This window comes from Hemitrygon akajei, chromosome 10 (genome assembly GCF_048418815.1).
Source record: "Hemitrygon akajei chromosome 10, sHemAka1.3, whole genome shotgun sequence".
Lineage (NCBI taxonomy): Eukaryota > Metazoa > Chordata > Chondrichthyes > Myliobatiformes > Dasyatidae > Hemitrygon > Hemitrygon akajei.
In genome coordinates, this window is record NC_133133.1 from 279334 (window position 1) to 304763 (window position 25430).

At 43.3% G+C, this 25430-nt stretch overlaps 1 protein-coding gene across 5 annotated transcripts in view; it reads left to right on the forward strand.

The window, feature by feature from the left end:
* The first annotated feature begins 3865 nt into the window (after window positions 1-3865).
* mospd1 (motile sperm domain containing 1) overlaps window positions 3866-25430 on the forward strand; it is a 112729-nt gene continuing 91164 nt past the window's right edge. For all 5 annotated transcript variants that reach the window (XR_012100490.1, XM_073057733.1, XM_073057736.1 and 2 more), the window contains exon 1: window positions 3866-3949. The gene's annotated coding sequence lies outside the window, so the exon portion shown is untranslated. The remainder of the gene's footprint in view (window positions 3950-25430) is intronic.

Sequence of the window (25430 nt, forward strand, 5' to 3'; positions counted from 1 at the left end):
AAAAGAAACATAGATGGTAGTTGGCCTCCCAGGTGCCAGGTTCTAGGATATTTCTGATAGCGTCCATGATATCCTGAAGTGGGAAGGACACCAGCCAGAGGTTGTGGTACATATTGGTACCAACGACATTGGCAGGAAAAGGGAGGAGGTCTTGAAAGCAGACTACAGGGAGTTAAGAAGGAAGTTGAGAAGCCGGACCACAAAGGTAGTCATCTTGGGATTACTGCCTGTGCCGTGTGACAGTGAGTATATGAATAGTGAGGTGGAAGATAAATGTGTGGCTGAGGGATTGGAGCAGGGGGCAGGAATTCAGATTTCTGGATCTTTGGGAACTCTTTTGAGGCAGGCATGACCTATACAAAAAGGACAGGTTGCACTTGAATCCCAGGGGGACCAATATTCTGGTGGAGAGGTTTGCATAGGCTACTGGGGAGAATTTAAACTTGGATTGCTGGGAGGTGGGAACCAAACTAAAGAGACGGAGGAAGAGGCAGTTGGTTCACAAATAGAGAAAGCTTGGAGACAGTGTGAAAGGGAGGAGAGGCAGGTGATAGAGAAGGGACACACTCAGACTGATGGTTTCAGATGTGTCTATTTTAATGCAAGGAGTATTATGAACAAAGCAGATGAGCTTAGAGAATGGATCAGTACTTGGAGCTATGATGTGGTGGCCATTACAGAGACTTGGATGGCTCAGGGACAGGAATGGTTACTTAAGTGCCAGGCTTAAGATGTTTTAGAAAGGACAAGGAAGGAGGCAAAAGAGGTGGGGGTGTGGCATTGTTGATCAGAGGTAGTGTCACGGCTGCAGAAAAGGAGGAAGACATGGAGGGATTGTCTACGGAGTCTCTGTGGGTGGAAGTTAGAAACAGGAAGGAGTCAATAACTCTACTGGGTGTTTTTTATAGACCACCCAATAGTAACAGGGACATTGAGGAGCAGATAGGGAGACAGATTCTGGAAAGGTGTAATAATAACAGGGCTGTCGTGATGGGAGATTTTAATCTCCCAAGTATCGATTGGCATGTCCCTAGAGCGAGAGGTTTAGATGGGGTGGAGTTTGTTAGGTGTGTTCAAGAAGGTTTCTTGACACAATATGTAGACAAGCGTACAAGAGCAGAGGTTGTACTTGATCTAGTATTGGGAAATGAACCTAGTCAGGTGTCAGATCTCTCAGTGGGAGAGCATTTTGGAAAAAGTTATCACAATTCTATCTCCTTTACCATGGCATTGGAGAGGAATAGGAACAGACAAGTTAGGAAAGTGTTTCATTGGAGTAAGGGGAAATCTGAAGCTATCAGGAAGATACTTGGAAGCATAAATTGGGAACAGATGTTCTCAGGGAAATGTACGGAAGAAATGTGGCAAATGTTCGGGGGATATTTGCATAGAGTTCTGCATAAGTACGTTCCAGTGAGACAGAGAAAGGATGGTAGGGTTCAGGAACCGTGGTGAACAAAGGCTGTTGTAAATCTAGTCAAGAAGAAAAGAAGAGCTTACGAAAGGTTCAAAAAACTAGATAATGATAGAGACTTATAAGATTATAAGGCTAGCAGGAAGGAGCTTAAGAAAGAAATAAGGAGAGCCAGAAGGGACCATGAGAAGGCCTTGGTGGACAGAATTAAGGAAAACCCCAAGGCATTCTATAAGTATGTGAAGAGCAAGAGGATAAGACGTAAGAGAATAGGACCAATCAAGTGTGACAGTGGAAAAGTGTGTATGAAACTGGAGGAGACTGCAGAGGTACTTAATGAATACTTTGCTTCAGTATTCACTACGGAAAAGGGTCTTGGCGATTATAGGGATGACTTACAGCGGACTGAAAAGCTTGAGCATGTAGATATTAAGAAGAAGGATATGCTGGAGCTTTTGGAAAGTATCAAGTTTGATAAGTTACCGGGACTGAACGAGATATACCCCAGTCTACTGTGGGAGGTGGTGGAGGAGAATGATGAGCCTCTGGCGATGATCTTTGCATCATCAATTGGGATGGGAGAGGTTCCAGAGGATTGGAGGATTGCGGCTGTTGTTCCATTATTCAAGAAAGGGAGTAGAGATAGCCCAGGAAATTATAGACCAGTGAGTCTTACTTCAGTGGTTGGTGAGTTGATAGAGAAGATCCTGAAAGGCAGGATTTATGAATATTTGGGGAGGCATGATATGATTAGGAATAGACAGCATGGCTTTGCGAAAGGCAAGTCGTGCCTTACAAGCCTGATTGAATTTTTTAAGGATGTACCTAAACACATTGATGAAGGTAGAGCAGTAGATGTAGTGTATATGGATTTCAGCGAGGTTTCCCATGCAAGGCTTATTGAGAAAGTAAGGAGGCAGGGGATCCAAGCGGACATTGCCTTGTGGGTCCAGAACTGGCTTGCCCACATAAGGCAAAGAGTGGTTGTAGACGGGTCATATTCTGCATGGAGGCCGGTGATCAGTGGTGTGCCTCAGGGATCTGTTCTGGGACCCCTACGCTTCATGATTTTTATAAATGACCTGGATGAAGAAGTGGAAGGATGGGTTAGTAAATTTTCTGATGACACAAAGGTTGGAGGTGTTGTGGATAGTGTGGAGGGCTGTCAGAGGTTACAGTGGGACATTGATACGATGGAAAACTGGGCTGGGAAGTGGCAGATGGAGTTCAACCTAGATAAGTGTGAGGCGGTTCATTTTGGTAGGTCAAATGTGATGACAGAAAATAGTATTAATGGTAAGACTCTTGGAAGTGAGGAGGTTCAGAGGGATCTTGGGGCCCAAGTTCATAGGACACTCAAAGCCTCTGTGCAGGTTAACTGTGTGGTTAAGAAGGCATACAGTGCATTGGCCTTCATAAATTATGGGATTGAGTTTAGGAGCTGAGAGGTAATGTTGCAGCTAAATAGGACCCTGGTCAGACCCCACTTGGAGTACTGTGCTCAGTTCTGGTCGCCTCACTATAGGAAGGATATGGAAACCATAGAAAGGGTGCAGAGGAGTTTTACAAAGATGTTGTCTGGATTGGGGAGCATGCCTTATGATAATAGGTTGTGTGAACTCGGCCTTTTTTCCTTGGAGCGAGGGAGGATGAGAGGTGACCTGATAGAGGTGTAGGAGATGATGAGAGGGATTGATCATGTGGATAGTCAGAGGCTTTTTCCCACGGCTGAAATGGCTAGCACGAGAGGGCATAGGTGCTTGGAAGTAGGTACAGAGAAGATGTCAGGGATAACGTTTTTACGCAGAGAGTGGTGAGTGCATGGTATGGGCTGCGGGTGGCGGTGGTAGAGGCCGAAACAATAGGGTTAGGGTCTTTTAGGAAGCTCCTGTACAGATGCATGGAGCTCAGAAAAATAGAAGGATCTGGGTAACCCTGGGTGATTTCTAAGGTAGGGACATGTTTGGCACAGCTTTGTGGGCAGGAGGGCGTGGATTGTGCTGTAGGTTGTCTATGTTTCTAAAATCAAAAACATATCATTGCGAGGACTCAGTGGGCCAAGGATGTTCTTTTCCCCCAGTGCCCTTGCATTTTCCCCTCATGTCCATCCTCCGCAATGTTTCTTTGCCTGTTCTTTCTGTCTGTGTCCACATTTCCCAACTGTCATATTCCCTTCCTTGATGCCCATGCTACAACAAGTGTATGGGACATTGGAAAAAAATGCTGAATTTCCCCATGGGGATGAATAAAGTATCTATCTATCTATCTATCTATCTATCTATGTTCTTTCTTGCTGACCCTTCGAAGCATATTCCTACTCTCGTCTTTTGTGCCTCAGAATTCTCACTGCCCTTAAATATTTTCAAGAGCTTGATTTCCCTGACTTGCGTGAGCAAATGTTCCCTTTACCGCTGAGCATCCTCCAAAGGCCCCACCACCCCCACTCGCTGACGTCAGCGTCGGAGGAACGCTGGTCCTCCAGGATCCCGACGGCCCCCACGGCTGAGGGACGCTGCGGAATCGGTGGCGGAGCGGGTAAGGAAGGTTGTGCTCTGATATGCCGAGGTTGGCGTAGGTGGAGCGTATCAGGACCGCGATCTGCTCCCCTTCGCTCGCACTGGGTTTCAGGTGCAGGCTACGGGATAAGAAACTCGCGCGGCATCGGACAAGGGTGGTCGGTGGCCCCCGTGTTGTGCTCCTTCGAGTCGGCGGGGCGATCCCTCGCCGGCGCGATGCTCCCTCGTACACCGGGCCGTTCGCTTGAGTCTGTTCGGCACTCCCTCCAGTCGAACTATCGCCAGTGCCCTGTTCCCACAACATGTATAAGAGGGCGTTAATGCCTTTATAGGTTGTTGTAATTGAGTGTCTTTCAGTTGTTGTTGTAGCTTTGGCGATTATTTTATGGGCGTTACAAATGTAGACTGAAGCTACATTTGTGGGCAGTGGAGACAGTGATTATGTAGGTTAAGTAGGTAGTGACGTCCCCCGCTTTGTCTTGAGTGGTGAGAGTTGATCCAGGAAGGTGTTCCATCACGCCTCTATCTTTGAGTCTTGTTGATTGTAGAATGACTTTGGATGTCAGTTGCTGCGGAACACCACTGTTCTTGTCGCCAAAGCACTTACGTGGCTGTTCCAGTTGTGTGGCCTGAAATGGTTCATCTGTACACTTCTAGCCTCTTATGACAATGACATGAGGTGCCAGTCATTCTAACTAAAGGAATCCATAAATATCCAGGACCCTAGAATCGATCAGGTGCTACTTGATTTCCCAAGTGTCTCCAACATTTTCTCTTTTATTTTAGAATTCTAGCATCTTTCTCTTTGTTGGGTGAAACTTTGTAGCACTCCCTCTTTTGTGAGCAGTCAGTCAAGTTTTAACTTTAGTTAAGGAGACCAGATCTGTACACATAATAGGGTGTGCTGCCTCTATTCTTGTATCCAAATCCTCATCTGTTAAAGGACATGATACTGTTCGTTTTCCTGATTGTTGTATTTACAGGTTAACCAATGACTTTTTTAACAAGGTTATGCAGATCCCACTGATTATCACAATTGGGTCTTCCACTGCTTAAAAACAAACTCCACGTTTCTGCTTTTTTGTACCAAAATGGATGACCTCACATTTTCTCAGCTATATTCCATCTGGCTCATCCTGATCCATTCACTATTCCTGTCTACATCCACACCCTCCTAAAATGTTGCATCCTGGTGACTCGTGCTGCCACACAGTTTTGTATTTATCAGCAAATTGTGTTAAACTTGGTTGCCGTCCAAATTATTTTTTTTGCGTAGAAACATTTTTGCATAGTTGGGGAATTCAGGGTTATGGGGAAAAGGCAGATAGGTGGAGGTGACCAGATCAGCCATGATCTTATTGAATGGCAAAGCAGGCGTGATGGGCTATATGGCCTACTCCTGCTCCTATTTCTTATGTAATCAATGATATTAGATTGTAAATAGCTGGGTCATTGGATAGCGATTCCATTGAACTCTATCACAGGCTGAGTACGGGCACCATAGTAGCATGGAGCTTAATGTGGCACTATTACAGCTCAGCATTCTGCAGTTCAATTTTGGTGCTGTTCTGTATAGAGAATCTGTACGTCCACCCCATAGAATGCTTAGGTTTTCTCTGCCTGCTCTTGTTTCCTCCTGCAGTCCAAAGACGTACTGAGTAGGTTAATTGGTCACTGTAAGTAGTCCCATGATTAGGTTAGGGTTAATTGGGGTTGTGGTGTTGCTGGGGCAGTGTGGCTCGAAGGGCCTACTCCTCACTGTGTTGTTAAATAAATGAATGCTATAATGGTGCTGGAAGCGTGGTGACACTTGCACAATCCTTGTGTGGTCATTGATGCAAAACATCGCATTTCACTGTGTGTTTCAATGTACATGTGACAAATAAAATGAATCTTTAATCTCTACTTTGTTAAGCAGTGTCAGTCCATGCATAATTTTGTGGACTAATTTCTTGTGTGGCACCTTATCACAGATTAAGGGTCAAGTACTTTCCCGGCATATATGAGGAATAAACTCTTCTCAGGCTCCAGCTAGGTACAGGTATCGATCTTAACAAACTTTAATATAAACAGCATACATCCAAACATTGAATTTCTGATGGAGGTGGAGAAGAATGGTTGCTTTCTGTTCCTGGGCATTCTAATATGACGGAAACCAGACAGAAGCCTCGGAAATGGCATCTATTGGAAACCCACTCACACAGACTTGTACCTCAACAATAACAGCCACCAACACACCTCCCAATGCAGAGCTGTTCTTTCTACTTTGATTAACCCTGTAAAATATATCTCGGACTGGAGAGTATTCACTAGGAAATAAAACAATTACACATGATATTTCTACAGAATGGCTACAAGGTAAAGGATACTTGGTAGTATGGAGGAGCAGAGGGATCTGGGAGGTACATGTCCACAGATCCCTGAAAGTTGCCTCACAGGTAGATAGGGTAGTTAAGAAAGCTTATGGGCTGTAGGCTTTCATAAATCGAGGGATAGAGTTTAAGAGTTGCGAGGTAATGATGCAGCTCTATAAAACTCTGGTTAGGCCACACTTGGAGTACTGTGTCCAGTTCTGGTCACCTCACTATAGGAAGGATGTGAAAGCATTGGAAAGGGTACAGAGGAGATTTACCAGGATGCTGCCTGGTTTAGAGAGTATGCATTATGATCAGGGATTAAGGGAGCTAAGGCTTTACTCTTTGCAGAGAAGGAGGATGAGAGGAGACATGATAGAGGTATACAAGATATTAAGAGGAATAAATAGAGTGGACAGCTTTTCCCCAGGGCACCACTGCTCAATATAAGAGGACATGACTTTAAGGGGTGGGAAGTTCAAGGGGGATATTAGAGGAGGTTTTTTTTACTCAGAGAGTGGTTGGTGCGTGGAAAGCACTGCCTGAGTCTGTGGTGGAGGCAGATACACTAGTGAAATTTAAGAGACTACTAAACAGGTATATGGAGGAATTTAAGGTGGTGGATATATGGGAGGCAGGGTTTAAGGGTTGGCACAACATTGTGGGCCGAAGGACCTGTACTGTGCTGTACTATTCTATGTTCTATGAAATTAATTGGGCCTTTAAAAGGGCTGATGGAAAAACCAGGAAACCTATAAACGAGGAGGAACCTGTTGCTACTGTGGTCTTCTCTATATTTCCAGGATCCTGAAGAAATACCAGATTAATTCCATTCACAAACCTGTAAGGAAACTCAAATCACAGTTTATGTGGGTCAAAGATGACCTGCGATACAGAATGGGTGGCATTTACACGATTCCCTGTGAATGTGGAACAACATATATCAGCCAGGTGGGATGCATGGTGGAAACTCGTACTGGAGGTGTAACCGTTTGGTTTATCCTGAGAAGTTGGTGGTAGCAGAACATTGCATTCATAGTGGCCATAAGATTGACTTCGATGGAACATAACTATTGTGCTACGCCAAAGGTTTTTGGGACTGCCTGATGAAGGAAGCCATTAAAATAAAGCTAGAGGAAAATAATTTTAACAAAGACAAACGTCTCACTCTAAGTAAGAACTGGAATTCGATTGTAAACAAGGTGGGACAGTGGAAACATGATTGGATGAGGACTAACCAATCAGGAGGGATGGATTACTGGGGTATAAATAGCACGGGACTAGACATGCCCAGGCCTCATCCCTGATGAAGATGGCAGAGTGTGTTATCGAAACCTCGGTTAAAATCTATACCTGTACCCAGCTGGAAACCCAAGAAGAGTTTATTTGTATTATCACAGATTCTTTGTTAGTGTAATGAATAACATTGACTGTTTACCTTTGTCCAACCAGTGCAGATCTGAAAAATTTATCACATTTATCAGTTTAGAACAATATAACATGGGACTGGCCATTGGGCTCACAGTATTGTGTCAGTCTTCATGCTAATTTATACTAAATGCCCTCTTCCTGTGTATCATTATTATCCCTCTGTCTTCATCTTCATTGCATGCCTGTTAAACTTCACCAGATGAAAAACTTGCTCCTCACATTGCCTTTAAACTCCCTTAACTCCACTCTTCCCCCCCCTCCTGATCTTAAAAGCATGCCCTCAGGTTTTTAATGTTCCTACCCTGGGGAAAAGGTTCTGACTCTCTATCCTACTTCTGCTCTCCTGTTTCTTATGTTTCTATCTCTGCTTCTCTTAATTTTAAAAACTTTTATCAGACAGCTGAGGAGGCCAAGTCATTGGGTGTATTTAAAGTGGAAGGTGATATGTTCTTTATTAGTAAGAGCATCCAAAAGGTTTCAGGGAGAAGGCAGGAGACTGGGGTTGAGAGGGATAATAAATCAGCCATGATGGAATGTCAGAGCAGACTTGATGGGCTGAATGGCCTAATTCTGCTGCGATGTTTTATGGTCTTATCAGATGCCCCTCAGCATCCAACTTTAGGGAGAACAACCCAAGTTCATCCAAGCTTTCCTTACAGCTCTTGCTCTCTAATTTAGCCAATATCTTGGGAAATCTGTTCTGCACCCTCTCCTCATTCTCCACATCCTTCATTAGGAATTTGAAGAGATTTGGCATGTCAACAAATACACTCAAAAACTTCTATAGCTGTACTGTAGAGAGCATTCTGACAGGCTGCTTCGCTGTCTGGTATGGGGTGGGGGAGGGCTACTGCACAGGACTAAAGAAGCTGCAGAAAAAGTACCCAAGATATCTTCAGAGAGCGGTGTCTCAGAAAGGCAGCATCCATTACTAAGGTCCTCCAGCACCCAGGGCATGCCCTTTTCTCACTGGTACCATCAGATAGGAGGTACAGAAGCCTGTAGGCACACACTCAGTGATTCAGGAACACCTTCCCCTCTGCCATCCAATTCCTAAATGGACATTGAACCCGTGAACACTACCTCACTTTTTTAGTGTACAATTATTTCTGTTTTTTGCACATTTTTAATCTATTTAATATATGTATACTGTAAATTTATTTATTATTATTTTATTTGTTTTTTTCTTCTTTAATATTATGTATTGCATTGAACTACGGCTGCTGAATTAACAAATTTCACGACACATGCCAGTGATAATAAACGTGATTCTGATACTTACAGGTCCCAACTTTTCCTACCCCATGTATCTTAATTCCATGTAAACATATTCTCATGTTTGATTTTCTGACCTGAGTCTATCTTCATTGTCCAGCCTTTAATATAAAGCGTGTTGTGCCTTTTCCATCTTTCCCTTCTCTTCTGAATATTAGAATCAGAATCAGGTTTATTGTCACTGGCATATGTCACAAAATCTGTTAACTTAGCAGCAGCAGTACAATGCAATACATGATAATATAAAAAGAAAGAATAAATAAATTACAGAAGTATATATTTTTAAATTAAATAGATTAAAATAGTGCTAAACAGAAGTAAATATATATTTTTAAAAAGTAAGGTAGTGCTCATGGGTTCAATGTCCATTTAGGAATTGTATGGCAGAGGGAAAGAAGCTGTTTGTGTTTTGCTGAGTATGTGCCTTCAGGCTTCTGTACCTCCTTCCTGACAGTAACAATGAGGAGAGCATGCCCTACATCATGGGGGTCATTAATAATGCACACAACCTTTCTGAGCTACCGCTCCTTGAAGGTGTTTTGTATCCTACAGAGGCTAGTACCCAAGATGGAGCTGACTAATTTCTGTAGCTTTTCTTGGTCTTGTGTGCAGTAATGCCTCCTCCCCCCCCCCCCCCCCCCCCCACCACATACCAAACAGTGATGGTGCCTGTCAGAATGTTCTGCATGGTACATCTGTGGAAGATTTTGAGTATTTTAGGTGACCAACCAACTCTCTTCAAACTCCTAATGAAATATAGCTGCTGTCTTGCCCTCTTTATAGCTGCATTGATATGTTGGGACCAGGTTAGCTCCTCAGAGATCCTGACACCAGGAACTTGAAATTGCTCACTCCCTCCACTTCTGATCCCTCAATGAGGATAGATTCGAGTTCCCTTGTCTTTCCATTCTTGAAGTCCACAATCAGCTTTTTCATCTTACTGGCACTGAATGCAAGGCTGTTGTTGCTGCAACACCACTCAGTTAGCTGGTATATATCTTGCTCCTGTATGCCATCTCATCTCCATCTGAATTTCTACCAACAATGGTTGTATCATCAGCAAATTTAAAGTTAGCAAAGCGAGGTACAGAAGGCCAGATTCTGCAGCTATCAATCAAGGCTGTGGGAATGATGAGCTATAGTTAACAAACAGCATCCTAATATAGGTGTTTGTATTGTCCATGTGTTGACCTTTTGTGGCAATAGGCAAATTGCAGTGGGTCCAGGTCCTTGCCGAGGCAGCAGTTCATTCCAGCCATGACCAACCTCTCAAAGCATTTCCTCACCATAAATGTGAGTGCTGCTGGTTGATAGTCATTAAGGGAGCTCACATTATTCTTAGGCACTGACAGGTAGTACTAACCAATAATATGAGTTCTCAATCTAAGTCACTTTTCAATTATTGTAATGGCTGTGAGATCATACCAACTTATTTATTCTTCTGCTTCTTCTTAGTCCATCAACCCAACCAGGGCATAGGCTGTTGACAGCAGTTTGACAGAGTCCTCTATCCTGGGCCAGTCTTTCAAGTTATCCCCAGGTGTAGCCCATCCTTTGTCTTCCAGGGGCGAGGTTTTTAGCACTTCTGTTGGTGTTTCTATAGCACTGTTTTTTTTATAGGATGCTCAACCCTCCTCCTCTCAGACAGACATACTTTATTGTTTAGATTGTGTCTTTTTATAATTTTTCCCGGTGACCAATTGGAGGTATACACTTAGATTTTATATTATTTGTGTAATATATATAGCTCAGAAAAACATAGATATCAATTCAGGATTAAAAATTATTGCTAGAAGGGCCATTATCAAGAAGATGAGAGCAAATCTGGTCCCAAATTCATGAAGGGCAGGTCCGGTGGGAAGAATTTAAAAAGAAGACAGTTTTATAGAGCAGGTGTTGGAGTAGAGGGAGTCAGAGTAGGAGGGCTTTGGCTCAGTGGGGCTTCAGCAATAACGGGTTGAGGTGAGGTACCATAGAACCATAGAACACTACAGCACAGTACAGGCCCTTCAGTCCTCCATGTTGTGCCGACCCATATAATCCTTAAAAAGAAGTACTAAACCCACACTACCCCATAACCCTCCATTTTTCTTTCATCCATGTGCCTGTCCAAGAGGCTCTTAAATACCCCTAATGTTTTAGCCTCCACCACCATCCCTGGCAAGTCATTCCAGGCACTCACAACCCTCTGTGTAAAAAAAACTTACCCCTGATGTCTCCCCTAAACTTCCCTCCCTTAATTTTGGACATATGCCCTCTGGTGTTTGCTATTGGTGCCCTGGGAAACAGGTACTGACTATCCACCCTATCTATGTCTCTCATAATGTTGTAGACCTCTATCAAGTCCCCTCTCATTCTTCTACGCTCCAAAGAGAAAAGTCCCAGCTCTGCTAACCTTGCTTCATATGACTTGTTCTCCAAACCAGGCAACATCCTGGTAAATCTCCTCTGCACCCTCTCCATAGCTTCCACATCCTTCCTATAATGAGGTGACCAGAATTGAACACAATACTCTAAGTGTGGTCTCACCAGAGATTTGTAGAGTTGCAACATGACCTCTCTACTCTTGAACTCAGTCCTCCTGTTAATGAAGCCTAGCATCCCATAGGCCTTCTTAACCACCCTATCAACCTGTGCAGCGACCTTGAGGGATGTATGGATTTGAACCCCAAGGTCCCTTTGTTCATCCACACTTTTAAGTAACAGACCATTAATCCATAGAATACGTACACGACGCTGGAATAACTCAGCAGGTCAGGCAGCATCTGTGAGAAAAGAGTAGCCAATGTTTCGGGCCGAGACCCTTCATCAGGAATGGCGGCTTAATCCTGTACCATTAATCATTAATCACCATTAATCCATTAATCCTGTACTCAGTCTTCTGGTTTTTCCTTCCAAAATGCATCATCTCACACTTGTCCGGATTGAACTCCCATCTTCCATTTTTCTGCCCAACTCTGCAGCCTGTCTATATCCTCTTGGAACCTTCAACAGCCTGCAGCTCCATCCACAACTCCTCCAATCTTCGTGTCATCCGCAAACTTACTCACCCATCCTTCCGCCTCAACATCCAGGTCATTTATAAAAATCACAAATAGCAGGGGTCCCAGGACAAATCCCTACGGCACTCCACTAGTCACCAACCTCCTGGCAGAATACTTTCCTTCCACAACTACCCTCTGCTTTCTTCCTTTCAGCCAATTTTTTATCCAAACAGCCAAGGTTCCACTGATCCCATGCCTCATGACTTTCCGGATGAGCCTCTCCCAATGGAAGGTACATTGGGAGGTAAGTTATTTGTGGAGAATAGGAATAGGAAGTATGTCTGTGAGGCCAGTGTTCTGGACTGGGTGTTGGAAGTGGGATGTCTGGGAGACTCCCAGCCTCCCAGTCGGCCACATCTGCACTAGGTGCATCGAGCTGCAACTCTTTAGGGACTGGGTTACGGAACTGGAGATGCAGCTCAATGACCTTTTGTCTGGTCAGGGAATGTGACGAGGTAATAGAGAGGAGCTACAGGTAAGTAGTTACACTGGGGCCTCGGGAGACAGAGAAGTGGGTAACAGTCAGGAGAGGGAAGGACAAGGGTCAGATACAAGAGAGTACCCCTTTGGCTGTCCCCCTTAACAATAAGTACTCCTGTTTGAGTACTGTTGGGGGGACGACCTACCTGGGGGAAGCAACAGTGGCTACACCTCTGGCAAAGAGTCTGGCTCGGTGGCTCAGAAGGGTAGGGAAAGGAAAGGATGGCAGCAGTGATAGGGGACTCTATAGTTAGGAGATCAGATAGGCAATTCTGTAGCAACAATAAAGAAGCACGGATAGTAGTTTGCCTCCCAGGTGCCAGAGTCCGGGATGTTTCTGATTGCGTCCAAGATATCCTGAAGTGGGAAGGACACCAGCCAGAGGTTGTGGTACATATTGGTACCAACGACATTGGCAGGAAAAGGGAGGAGGTCCTGAAAACAGACTACAGGGAGTTAAGAAGGAAGTTGAGAAGCAGGACCACAAAGGTAGTCACCTCAGGATTACTGCCTGTGCCATGTGACAGTGAGTATAGGAATAGAGTGAGGTGGAGGATAAATGTGTGGCTGAGGGATTGGAGCAGGGGACAGGGATTCAGATTTCTGGATCTTTGGGAACTCTTTTGGGGCAGGCATGACCTATACAAAAAGGACGGGTTGCACTTGAATCCCAGGGGGACCAATATCCTGGCAGGTTCGCTAAGGCTGTTGGGGAGAGTTTAAACTAGAATTGCTGGGAGGTGGGAACCGAACTGAAGAGACGGAGGAAGAGGTGGTTGGCTCACAAATAGAAAAAGCTTGTAGACAGTGTGAAAGGAAAGATGGGCAGGTGATATAGAAGGGATGTGTTCGGATTGATGGTTTGAGATATGTCTATTTTAATGCAAGGAGTATAAAGAACAAAGTGGATGTCTTTTGAGTGTGGATCAGTACTTGGAGCTATAATATTATGGCCATTACAGAGACTTGGATGGCTCAGGGGCAGGAATGGTTGCTTCGAGTGCCAGTCTTTAGATGTTTCAGAAAAGACAGGGAGCGAGGCAAAAGAGGTGGGGGCATTGCACTGCTGATCAGAGATAGAGTCACAGCTGCAGACAAGGAGGAATTCATGGAGGAATTGTCTACAGAGTCTCTGTGGGTGGAAGTTAGAAACAGGAAGGGGGTCAATAACTACTGAGTATTTTTTATAGACCATCCAATAGTAACAGGGACATCGAGGAGCAGATAGGGAGACAGATTCTGGACAGGTGTAATAATAATAGGGTTGTCATGGTGGGAGATTTTAATCTCCCAAGTATTGATTGGCATGTCCCTAGATCGAGGGGTTTAGATGGGGTGGAACTTGTTAGGTGTGTTCAGGAAGGTTTCCTGACACAATATGTAGATAAGCCTACAAGAGGAGAGGCTGTACGTGATCTGGTGTTAGGAAATGAACCAGGTCAGGTGTCAGGTCTCTCACTGGGAGAGCATTTTGGAGATAGTGATCACAATTCTATCTCCTTTACCATAGCATTGGAGAGGGATAGGAGCAGACAAGTCAGGGAAATGTTTAATTGGAGTAAAGGGAACATCCTCTACATAGCACCATCTAGAGACAGAGAAGCAGTTTCAGCGACAGGTTACTATCGATGCAATGCTCCTCAGACAGGATGAAGAGGTCAATACTCCCCAATGCCATTAGGCTTTACAATTCAACCGCCAGGACTTAAGAACTTTTTAAAAGCTATTATTAATGCTTTTTGAGATAGTGATTTAGACTTAAGAACTTTTTAAAAGCTATTATTAATGCTTTTTGAGATAGTGATTTAGATGCATATCATATTTTTTACTGAGTTAAGTATTGTATGTAATTAGTTTTGCTACAACAAGTGTATGGGACATTGGAAAAAAGTTGAATTTCCCCATGGGGATGAATAAAGTATCTATCTATCTATCTATCTATCAGGCAGGAAGTTGGATGTATAAATTGGGATCAGATGTTCTCAGGGAAATGTATGGCAGAAATGTGGCAAATGTTCAGGGGATATATGGGTGGTGTTCTGCATAGGTACGTTTCAGTGAGATGGAAAGGATGGTAGGGTACAGGAACCATGGTGTACAAAGGCTGTAGAAAATCTAGTCACGAAGGAAAGGAAAGCTTACAAAGGGTTCAAAAACTAGGTAACGATAGAGATCTACAATATTATATGGCTTGCAGGAAGGATCTTAAGAATGAAATTAGGAGAGCCAGAAGGGGCATTGTGAAGGCCTTGGTGAGCAGGATTAAGGAAAACCCCAAGGCATTCTACAAGTATGTGAAGAACAAGAGGATAAGTTGTGAGAGAATAGGACCAATCAAGTGTGACAGTGGAAAAGTGTGTATGGAACTGGAGGAGGTAGCGGAAGTAATTAATGAATATGTAAACACGAATATAAATATTCAAATATGAAAATCTGCAGATGCTGGAAATTCAAGCAACACACACAAAATGCTGGTGGAACACAGCAGACCAGGCAGCATCTATAGGAAGAAGTACAGTTGATGTTTCGGGCCGAGACCCTTCATCAGGACTAACTGAAAGAAGAGATAGTAAGAGATTTGAAAGTGGGAAGGGGAGGGAGAGATCCGAAATGGTAGGAGGAGACAGGAGGGGGAGGGATGAAGCTAAGAGCTGGAAAGTTGATTGGCAAAAGGGACACAGAGCTGGAGAGGGGGAGGATCATGGGATGGGAGGCCTAGGGAGAAAGAAAGGGGGAGGGGAGGACCAGAGGAAGATGGAGAGCAGGCAAGGAGTGATTGTGAGAGGGACAGGGAGAGGAAAAAAATATAGATAAGTAAATAAGGGATAGGGTAAGAAGGGGAGAAGGGGCATTAATGGAAGTTAGAGAAATCAATGTTCATGCCATCAGGTTGGAGGCTACCGAGACAGAATATAAGGTGTTGTTCCTCCAACCTGAATGTGGCTTTACCTTGAAAGTAGAGGAGGCCATGGATTGACATATCAGAATGGGAATGGGCTGTGGAATTAAAATGTTTGGCCACTGGGAGATCCTGCTTTCTCTGGCGGACAGAGTATAGGTGTTCAGTGAAACGGTCTCCCAGTCTGTGTCAGGTCTCACCAATATATAGAAGGTCACAGTGGGAGCACCGGACACAGTATATCACACCAGCCGACTCACAGGTGAATTGTTGCCTCATCTGGAAGGACTGTCTGGACCCTGAATGGTGGTGAGGGAGGAAGTGTAAGGGCAGGCGTAGCACTTGTTTCGCTTACAAGGATAAGTGCTGGGAGGGAGATTGGTGGGAAGGGATGGCAAGACAAATGGACAAGGGAGTCGCATAGAGAGCGATCCCTGCGGAAAGCAGAAAAGCGGGGAGGGAAAGATGTGCTTGGTGGTGGAATCCTGTTGGAGGTGGCAGAAATTACGGAGAATTATATGTTGGACCCTGAGGCTGGTAGGGTGTTAGGTGAGGACCACTAGTGGGGTGGCAGGAGGATGGGTTGAGAGCAGATGTGCGTGAAATGGGAGAGATGGGTTTGAGAGCAGAGTTGATGGTGGAGGAAGGGAAGCCCCTTTCTTTAAGAAAGGAAGACATCTCCTTCGTCCTGGAATGAAAAGCCTCAACCTGAGAGCAGATGTGACGGAGATGGAGGAATTGTGAGAAGAGGATGGCATTTTTGCAAGAGACAGGGTGGGAAGAGGAATAGTCCAGGCAGCTGTGAGAGTCCGTAGGCTTTTAGTAGACATCAGTAGATAAGCTGTCTCCAGAGGCAGAGACAGAAAGATCAAGAAAGGGAAGGGAGGTATCAGAAATGGACCAGGTAAATTTGAGGACATGGTGAAAGTTGGAGGCAAAGTTAATGTAGTCAATGAGCTCAGCGTGCGTGCAGGATGTAGCGAAAGATAAGTGGGGGACGGATAGGCTCGGAACATGGACTGTTCCACAAAGCCAACAAAAAGGCAGGCATAGCTGGGACCCATATGGGTTCCCATGGCTACACCTTTAGTTTGGAGGAAGTGGGAAGAGCCAAAGGAGAAATTATTAAGAGTAAGGACTCATTGCGCCAGATGGAGGAGAGCGGTGGTAGAGGGGAACTGGTTAGGTCTGGAATCCAAAAAGAAGTGGAGAGCTCTGAGACCTTCCTGGTGGGGGATGGAGGTATATAGGGACTGGACAACCATGGTGAAAATAAGGCGGTGGGGGCCAGGGAATTTAAAATCATTGAAAAAATTCAGAGTGTGAGAAGTGTCACGAACATAGGTGGAAAGGATTGAACAAGGGGGGATAAAATAGTGTCGAGGTATGCAGAAATGAGTTCAGTGGGGCAGGAGCAAGCTGAGACAATGGGTTTACCTGGACAGGCAGATTTGTGGATCTTGGGTAAGAGGTAGAAATGGGAAGTGCAGGGTGTGGGAAATATGAGGTTGGTGGCAGTGGATGGGAGATCCCCAGAGCTGATAAGGTTGGTGATGGTGTGGGAGACAATGGCCTGGTGCTGTTTAGTGGAGTCATGATCGAGGGGTAAATAAGAGGAGGTATCAATGAGTTGTCGCTGTGCCTTGGCAAGGTAGAAGTCAGTACGCCAGACTTCAACAGCATCCCCCTTATCAGGCAAACATGAGGAAATCTGCAGATGCTGGAAATTCAAGCAACACGACGTCTTGCCTGACTAAGGGTCTCGGCCCGAAATGTTGACAGCGAGTCCTGACGAAGGGTCTCGGCCCAAAACGTTGACAGCACTTCTCCCTATAGATGCTGCCAGGCCTGCTGTGTTCCACCAGCATTTTGTGTGTGTTTCCCCCATATCAGCGGGTTTTATAGTAAGGTTAGGATTGATGCGGAGGGAGTGAAGAGCAGACACTTCTTACCCCATCCCTTACTTATTTATCTATTTATTTATTTATTTCCTCTCTCTCTGTCCCTCTCACAATCACTCCTTGCCTGCTCTCCATCTTCCTCTGGTGCTCCCCTCCCCCTTTCTTTCTCCCTAGGCTTCCCGTCCCACGATCCTACCCCTTCTCCAGCTCTGTGTCGCTTTTGCCAATCAACTTCCCAGCTCTTAGCTTCATCCCTCCCCCTCCTGCCTTCTCCTATCATTTCGGATCTCCCCCTCCCCGCTTTCAAATCGCTTACTGTCTCTTCTTTCAGTTAGTCCTGATGAAGGGTCTCGGCCCGAAACGTCGACTGTACTTCTTCCTATAGATCCTGCCTGGCCTGCTGTGTTCCACCAGCATTTTGTGTGTGTTACTTAATACTTTACTTCAGTATTCACTACAGAAAAGGATCTTGGAGATTGTAGGGATGACTTACAGCGTACTGAAAAGGTTGAGCATATAGAAATTAAGAAAGAGATGTGCTGGAACATTTGGAAAGCATCAAGTTGTATAAGTCACTGGGACCGGACAAGATATACCAGGCTACCGTGGGAGACAAGGGAGGAGATTCCTGAGCCTCTAGCAATGATCTTTGCATCATCAATGTGGATGGGAGAAGTTCCAGAGAATTGGAGGATTGCAGATGTTGTTCCCTCATTCGAGAAAGGGAGTAGAGATAGCCCAGGAAATTATAGACTAGTGAGTTTTACTTCAGTGGTTGGTAAGTTGACAAAGAAGATTCCGAGAGGCAAGATTTATGAACATTTGAAGAGGCATAATATGATTAGGAATAATCAGCATGGTTTTGCGAAAGGCAAGTCGTGCCTGACGAGCCTGATTGAATTTTTTAGGGATGTGCCTAAACACATTGATGAGGGTAGAGTAGTAGATGTAGTGTATATGGATTTCAGCAAGGCATTGATAAGATACTCTGTGCAAAGCTTATTGAGAAAGTAAAGAGGTATGGGATCAAAGGGGACCTTGCTTTGAGGATCCAGAATTGGCTTGTTCACAGAAGGCAAATAGTGGTTGTAGATGGGTCATATTCTGCATGGAGGTTGCTGACCAGTAATGTGCCTCAGAGATCTGTTCTGGGATCCCTTCTCTTCACGATGTTTTTTTTAATTAGTTTTTTAATACATTTTCTACATCACTACAGATAAAAAAAACCCCAGATCGAAATGAAGAACATTAATACAGTGCAAAAATAAACATACAATAATAATATAATACAAAAGAAAATAATTGAGAAAGCACTCAAATTGAGGATATGTAAAATTAGTATCCTCCCCAAGCCCCGCAACAAAAAAGAACTCCAGACCAACCACAACACAATCTAGAGAGTATACATCAGGACATTCAAACCCCCAAAACTGTAAATACACTTAGCAACAGAAGATATTAATGCCTACTACCAACAAAAAAGGAGCTGAAAGCAAGGGACTGAAAAAAAAACCTTAGTTAAGAGGAAGGTTATGAAAATACTCAATAAAAGGTCCCCAGACCTTATGGAACTTTGTATCCGAATTAAGAACTGAATAATGAATTTTTTCAAGGTCTAAGCAGGACATAATATCATTAAGCCATTGAACATGCGTGGGTGGGGCAACATCCCTCCATCTAAGGAGGATTAAACGTCTAGCCAGGAGAGAAGCAAAAGATAATATTCGACACTTAGTCGAACTCAGACGTAAATCTGTCTCACCCAAAAAACCGAACAAAGCAATTAAAGGGTTAGGTTCTAGGTGGTGATTCAGAATACAAGATAACGTTATGAAGACGTCTTTCCAAAATTTCTCCAAGCTAGGACAAAACCAGTACATATGAATGAGAGAGGCCTCGCCCCTTTTGCATTTATCACAGAGAGGACTAATGTTAGGGTAAAATCGAGATAGTTTAGATTTAGACATATGGGCTCTATGAACAATCTTAAACTAAAAGGCAATGGTGAGCACAAAGAGAGGTTGAATTAACTGATTTGAGAATCGAATCCCAAGTCTCATCAGATAAGGAGATATTTAAATCATGCTCCCAAGCCAATCTAATTTTATCCACAGGGGCACGCCGTAAGGATGCTAATTTATCACGAATAAATGATATTAAACCTTTACCTAGTGGATTAATAGAGAGAAATAAATCCATAACATTTTTCTCAGGCATTTCAGGGAAGTTAGGAATTAAAGGATTAATAAAGTGTCTAATTTGGAGATATCTAAAAAAATGAGCATTGGGCAGATTGAACTTGGCAGAGAGCTGTTGAAAAGATGCGAAGCGATTATCAATAAAAAGATCTTCAAAATGTCTAATGCCGAGGAGACTTCCAGTAAGATGGTGATGGCTTAGCTGCTCTGAACTTTTGTTCCGTTACTGTCGCTACCTTTGCACTAAATGTCTCCATGTTTTAAAGCTTAGTTAGGAATTATTTCGGTATCTCTTACTTGCCTGTGAATATATCTAACCTACAATGTCTAGCAAGAGTTCTAAATCCGGGAGAAAAGAAACTATGACCTCGTCGGACGTGACGATGGAGGCGCTTGAAAAGCTCCGAGACGAAATCTTAAAGGAACTTAAATCCGCTTTCAAACAGTTAGAAGAGAAACTGGATCGGATCAACGATAAAGTGGACAAACATGCTGAACACTTATCTCGCATCGATTCGACTTCTGAAGCTTTAGAAAGTTGGGTCCGATACTTGGAGACTCTTTGTTCCAGCTTAGAGGAAAAATCGAATAAACTTCTTTCCAAAATGGTGGATCTCGAAAATCGCAGCAGACGCTGCAACATCAGAATTCTGGGATTACCAGAGGCAACTGAGAAGGGGTCAACCGTGAAGTTTTTCGCCGAGTTTCTCTGTGAGTTATTCGGGAAAGATTTGCTTCCGAAGCCGCCCGAGCTCGAACGGGCACACAGAGTTTACGTTCCCCCTGGAATTCTGGGCTCCCGCCCGCGACCAGTAATCTTGTGTTTCCATCAATACCAGGTAAAACACAGTCTGATTGTGGAGGCACATCGCAGAGGCTCTTTTTCTTTCCAGGATACAACCATTCGCTTTGTGGAAGATTTTGCACCCCAGACCTTAAAGATGCGCGCTGAGTATAAAGGCGTAATGAAAGTGCTTTTTGATCGTGGTTTCAAACCTTCCTTTCGTAACCTTGCTGACCTAAGAATCAAGTTTAATACCGGGGAATTCAAGTGGTTCAAATCAGCGAGGGAAGCTGAAGCGTTTGTGGCAAGTCTTCCGGCTATCCAGTCATCTTCGGAATCTGATCGGACCTCCTAAAATGGTGGATAAGTACTCCTCGTAGTAAAATTACTTTCTCTGGACTCGGAATTCACTTGAATCACTCAGACATTATTCACTGAAACTCTAAAGGCTGTTGACAATCTCTCCCGGGATTTGGTGTGTGTGTAATCTATTTTTACCTCTGTATAACTTTACCTACAGAGTTCTACAACTAATTCTAACTTGTTTTGGAGGTTCGAAGTCTTTAGTGAAGGCCTCCCTGTTTGTCGGTTCACAGTTCAACTGCTGATTTATTTTTCCTCTGTTTTAAATATTTATTTATTTTATCTTTTTCTTTTCTTCACCCTCTTTTTTTTCCATTCTCTGAATTTTTTTTTTCTCCCTTCTCGGTAAACGGTTGATAAATACTCGTCTTGAATTTATAATTTTCCCCTTCCTCTTTTTTTCTTTTTCCTTCTTACCCTTTTTTTTCCTTTCTCTTACTTTATTCTTCTATAATATTTCGCAGGTAGGTTAGTGTTGGTTTTCTTCTGATTTTCTCTGTATTAAGTTGTATATTTCGGCAGAAGGTGTTCTAATCTGTAGTTATGTTTTCTAGTGCATAAATTAGTTACTGTTTGTTATAGCATTTATACGGAACTGCTGTCAATGACACAGATCTGGAAGTTGTATTTGGGTTAATTTTTTTGGTAGAGCTAGCTACTTGTTTTGGTAGCCGTCTAGCTTTGGGTTGTGTGGGTGGGGTGGGTTTTCCAGTTCCAACATTTCTTTATTGTTTAGGACATGTTTATATTTTGACCTTACGAATCTATGTTTACATTTCTGCTCCCAGACTGCTATTGTACCGCTTGATTTTTTATATGCCTGCTGCCTTTTATGCATTAGTAATTGATAATGGCTAGTGCACTTAAAATTGTGAGCTGGAATGTAAAGGGACTGAGCCACCCTGTTAAAAGGAGGAAGGTATTCTCACATATTAAACAACTCAAAGCTGACATTGCTTTCCTCCAAGAAACTCATATTCGTTGTTTTGATAACTCCCGGCTTCTGTCCAAGTGGGCGGGTCAGCATTTTCATTCATGCTTTGCCGCTAAAGCTAGGGGAGTCTCCATTCTTACTAACTCAAATATTCCTTTTGAACTCAATAATAAAATATCGGACACAAATGGCCGTTTTATTATTGTTTCTGGTAAACTATATAACACTAAAGTTGCACTAGCAAACCTGTATGCCCCCAACTTTGATGATGTTAACTTTTTTGAACGGTTTTTTTCCTCACTACCAGACTTAAACTCATACTCTCTTATATTGGGTGGTGACTTTAACTGTTGGTTGGATCCTAAACTGGACCGATCGTCCTCTGTTACCAGATCACCTACCAAATCTGCCTTAGCTATTCAGTCGTTTCTCTCTAATTTTGGTATCTCTGATATATGGCGTTTCCTCCATCCTACGGAGAGAGATTATTCCTTTTTCTCACATGTTCACCATACATTCACTAGAATTGACTATTTCCTACTCGATAACCAACTTATCCCATTTGCTCACACTTGTGACTATCAGAGTATACTGATTTCTGACCATGTCCCAATTACCCTCTCTCTGAACTTTCCCGGTCTCCCTCAGAGGAACAAACACTGGCGGTTCGATTCAACTTTATTATCGGATGATGATTTCGTAAAATTTATTAAAGACCAGATAACCTTCTATTTTAACACTAATACATCACCTGAAGTGCCATCCCAGATTGTCTGGGATGCCATGAAAGCATATTTGAGGGATCAAATAATCTCTTACACAGCAAATCTCAATAGAAGATCCCGTGCAGATCGAGCAGACCTCATTAACCAGATTAAAGATGTGGATCAATTATATGCCCAAACTAAGAACCCTGAATTATACAAGAAGCGCGTTGAACTCCAAACTAAATTTAACCTTCTGTCCACTCAACCTGTCGAACGCCAACTTCTCGAAAGCAAGAGCCGCTTTTACATTCATGGGGATAAGTCTGGTAAATTCCTAGCCAATCAGCTGAGGCATTCCAAAGCCAAACAACATATTACAAAGATCCGGAAGGAGAACGGAGACTTTACATTGGATCATGTAGAAATTAATGACGCATTTAAAAATTTTTATTCTCGGCTTTATTCCTCTGAATCCCTGAATGACAATATCTCTGTGGATCAATTTTTACAGAATCTGAATATCCCCTCACTTTCATCTGATTTCAAAGCCAAACTCAATGCGCCTATATCACTAGAAGAAATATCTTTTGCAATTTCTGCACTGTCCTCAGGGAAATCTCCTGGACCTGATGGGTTTCCTGTGGAATTTTATAAATCATTCTCCTCACTTCTTTCTCCTCAGTTACTTTCAGTATTATCTGACTCGTTTAATTACGGCAAATTGCCACCCTCTTTCAATGAGGCATCTATTATTCTTCTTTTAAAAAAGGGCAAAGACCCAACAGAGTGTTCCTCGTACAGGCCGATCTCTCTGCTCAATGTTGATGTAAAGATCTTAGCTAAAGTGTTGGCTCATAGATTAGAAACCGTTATTCCCTCCATTATCTCTGATGACCAAACAGGCTTTATTAAAAACCGTCTCCCTTTTTTTAACATTCGGCGTCTATTTAATATTTTATACTCAGTTCCAACTGGGACTCCTGAATGTGTTATCTCCCTTGATGTGGAGAAAGCATTTGATCGTATAGAGTGGAACTACCTTTTTGCAGTCTTAGAAAAATTTGACCTCGGCCAAAGTTTCATCTCTTGGATCCAATTGCTGTACCTGTGTCCTACTGCTTCTGTTCTAACTAACTTTCAGAAATCCCAAGTATTCAATCTCAAACGTGGCACCCATCAGGGATGCCCCTTAAGTCCCTTTCTCTTTGATTTGGCTATAGAACCTCTGGCGATAGCATTTCGAAAATGTCCTGAACTGACCGGGATTTGGAGAGGGGGTGTTGAGCATAAAGTTTCTCTCTATGCTGATGACTTATTACTCTTTCTCTCAAATCCGTCTACATCCTTACCTCTAATGTTTTCACTTCTTGACCAGTTTAGCCAGATCTCTGGCTATAAACTCAACTTACTTAAGAGTGAACTTTTCCCAATTAATAAAGAAGCACAAGAACTAATATTTCGTGATCTCCCTTTTAAAGTAGTCCATAACCAATTTACTTATCTTGGAATTACAGTCACAAGGAAGTTTAAAGATCTCTTTCGTGAAAACTTTGTCAATCTTTCATATGCTACAAAACAGAGTCTGGTACAATGGTCACCTCTATCTATGTCCTTGGTAGGTCGTATCAATGTTGTCAAAATGTATGTTCTCCCCAAATTTTTATACTTATTTCAATCTATCCCAATTTTTATTCCTAAATCTTTTTTTGATTCCTTAGACTCTATTATTTTGTCATATCTGTGGCAGAATAAGCGCTCTAAAATTAATAAAATCCACCTCCAAAAATCTAAAAAAGAGGGTGGCATGGCTTTACCTAACTTTCGCTTATATTACTTGGCAGCTAATATACGTTGTGCTGCCTTCTGGTCTTTCTTCCACGGTCAACCTGAGTGCCCTAACTGGGTGGCAATGGAGTTGAGCTCCACTAAAGAATTATCTATCTCTGCACTTCTTGGCTCTGCACTCCCTAGCAGTCTGCCCAGATCAATAGCTAATCCTCTGGTTAGACACACTTTGCGTATATGGGCTCAGTTCAGGAAATGCTATGGTTTCCAGGGGTTTTCCGTTTCTAGCCCTGTCGCACATAATCGCCTTTTTTTACCTACCACGTTCGATTCAGCATTCCATGTTTGGTACAGGAAGGGCATTAGACATTTTGAAGATCTCTTCATTGATAATCGCTTCGCTTCTTTTCAACAGCTCTCTGTTAAGTTCAACCTGCCTAACGCTCACTTTTTCAGATATCTCCAAATCCGACACTTTACTGCTCCTTTAATTCCTAACTTTCCTGAAATGCCTGCGAAAAATGCTATGGACCTTATTTCTTTCCATTAATCCACTAGGTAAAGGTTTAATTTCAATTATCCAAGATAAACTAGCAGCCTTACGACGGGCCCCTGTGGATAAAATTAAAATGGCCTGGGAGCAGGATTTAAATATCTCCTTATCCGAGGAGAGCTGGGACTCAGTCCTCAAATTGGTTAACTCAACCTCTCTTTGTGCTCGCCATTGTCTCTTACAGTTTAAGATTGTTCATAGAGCCCATATGTCTAAATCTAAACTATCTCGATTCTACCCTGGCATTAGTCCGCTCTGTGATAAATGCAAGAGGGGCGTGGCCTCTCTCATCCATATGTACTGGTTCTGTCCTAGCTTGGAGAAATTCTGAAAAGATGTCTTCACTACATTATCGGGTATTCTGAATCAGCACCTAGAACCTAACCCCTTAATTGCTCTGTTCGGTTTTTGGGGCAAGACAGATTTATGTCTGGGTCCGACCAAATGCCGAATACAATCCTTTGCCTCTCTCCTGGCGAGACGCTTGATCCTCCTCAGATGGAGAGATGTTGCCCCGCCCACTCATGCGCAATGGCTTAACGACATTATGGCCTGCTTGGACCTCGAAAAAATTCATTATTCAGTTCTCAATTCGGATTTAAAGTTCCATAAGGTCTGGGGGCCTTTTATCGAGTACTTTCATAACCTTCCTCTTGACTAGGGTTTTTTTTTCTTTTCGGTCCCTTGCTTCCAGCTCCCTTTTTTTTTCTGGTAGTAGGCATTATTATCCTCTGTTGCTAAGTGTATTCACAGTCTGGGAGTTTGACTGTCTTGTGTGGTGGTTGGTCTGGA